The sequence below is a fragment of the Petaurus breviceps genome, unplaced genomic scaffold, assembly GCF_028583685.1.
Source record: "Petaurus breviceps papuanus isolate PSGF00001 unplaced genomic scaffold, PetGlider_PUasm1.0 90145, whole genome shotgun sequence".
NCBI lineage: Eukaryota > Metazoa > Chordata > Mammalia > Diprotodontia > Petauridae > Petaurus > Petaurus breviceps.
In genome coordinates this window covers 309,662-311,782 of record NW_027187185.1, presented here as the reverse complement: position 1 = coordinate 311,782, position 2,121 = coordinate 309,662, and the positions used below count along the sequence as shown (strand labels likewise).

Sequence of the window (2,121 nt, the reverse complement as noted above, 5' to 3'; positions counted from 1 at the left end):
AAAGGGTACAGACATAAGCATAATTCCAAATTGCTTCTCAGAACTGTTAGACCAATATGGGTTCTCCTAATAATGCATTTGTGCGTTTGTCTTCTAGTAGCCTAGCTATTAATGAACAGTCCCATGATTTGTCATTTTTTTTCTAATTTTGGGAGTATGAGCTAAAAATTCATAGAATATTTGATTAGCATTTCTTATTACTGATTTAGAGCAATATTTTGTATCATTATAATTTATAAAATTATTTTGAAGACTGCTTGTTAATAGCTTTTGAACAATTATCCATTGGATATTGGCCTTGGACCATCTTGTTTTCAAACTCCCTATGTTTTTACCTCATTAATCAACCTACTAAGCCCTAGGCCTAAACTATGCTGCTTTTTAGTAATACTTTGAAAGAAGAAAAACTGGCACTATCAAGAGGTCTCAGTGTCCCAGGCAACTCCATAAAACTTCAAGTTATATGATAGAACAGTTGTCTACCCACTGGTAGAAGGGAGTTTCTTCAACAGAAGTTCCTTACACCAGTAAAAGCAGGGGTTTTACATACACACACATACATATATACACACATACCGTGTTTCCCTGATAATAAGACACTGTCTTATTAATTTTTTTGGACAGAAAAACACCAGAGAGCTTATTTTCAGGGGAGGGCTTATTTTAATGAACATTGACAGCAATTTTTTTTTTTTTTACATTTCAATTTTTTTTTCTTTAAAAGGAGTGAGTTGTGTACAGGGGGGTTAAATGCTTTATAGACAAGAAAAAAACTGCTCTAGAACCAACTTATTCATTGTCATCATCATCTTCTTCATCCTCCTCCTCGTCTTCTTCATCTTCCTCATCTTCCTCCTCCTCCTTCTTTTTCTTGCTCTTCTCAGCCTTGACAACTCCTCCCTTTTTTACCCACATCAGGTTTTCCTTTAGCCCGGTATGCTTTCCATACTTTTCCTTCAGTTTAGCTGCCTTCTTTTCATAAGGTTGCTTGTCATCTGCAGCAGTATTATTCCACATTTCTTCCAATTTTTTTGCCACATCTCCAATAGAAAGACCAGGATGCTCCCCTTTGATTTTGGGACGATACTCAGAACAGAATAAGAAAAACGCCGAAGGAGGCCTCTTCGGTGCATTGGGATCCTTAAACTTCTTTTTTGTTTCTCCTTTAGGTGGTATGTAGGTTTTCTATTCTCTTTCATAACGAACCTTATCAGCTTTAGCCATGTCCTCAAATTTCCCTTTCTCTTTAGCAGACATTGTCTTCCACCTTTCTGAGCATTTTTTAGAAAATTCTGAGAAGTTCACAGAAGCATCTGGGTGCTTCTTCTTGTGTTCCTCTCGGCAGGTTTGCACGAAGAAGGCATATGAAGACATTTTCCCTCTCGGCTTCTTAGGATCACCTTTGCCCATTTTGATTACTTTCCCTCAGCACCGCACAGAGTAGCCCAGTGCCTGTCCGGCTCTTACTTGCCCCGGCGCTGTCTCTATATCGACAGCAATTTTAATAAACAGGTAAATGTGAACAAAAAAATGTACCTTTATTCAATAATGATCATGTCATCTTCTTCAACAACATCGTCATAACTGTCCATACCCTGAATTCCGTCCTGGATGTCTTGTGCCTCCATTTCCTTCAGAAGAAGTGGACCCAATCTGTCATGTCCAGCAATATAGCTCTCTTTAAATGAATATGTCTTGTCCAGGTAACCTGCTCGTAGTGCCTTGGCGACAGAGCTGTCAGTAATTTTATCCCATGACTTCTTCACCCAAGTCACGACTTCTTGCAGACAGGGCTTCACAAAGTTTCCACGCTGATTTCTTTCCATTCTATTTTCAATGTAGTCATTGACTTCCATGCGCAAATGGTCCTTGAATGGCTTGTTTATTGCAATATCAAGGGTCTGGAGATAGGCAGTCATTCCTGCAGGAATCATTACTTGATCTATTCTTCTCTCTGCAAGGAAGTTCTTCATTTCTTTAGCGCGGTGAGTGCTGGCTGAATCCCAGACTATCAGACCTCTTTAGTTACCTCACCTAACAAGTGGCAGCATTAAATCAACCCACTTTCTTATAACGGCTTGTGTACACCAGGCTTTTTCAGTTTCAAGAACGTAAATGCCA

At 39.0% G+C, this 2,121-nt stretch overlaps 1 pseudogene; it reads right to left on the bottom strand.

Moving 5' to 3' along the window:
- Nucleotides 1–686: 686 nt before the first annotated feature.
- LOC138176723 (high mobility group protein B1-like) lies at nt 687–1,485 on the bottom strand (annotated as a pseudogene).
- Nucleotides 1,486–2,121: the final 636 nt, after the last annotated feature.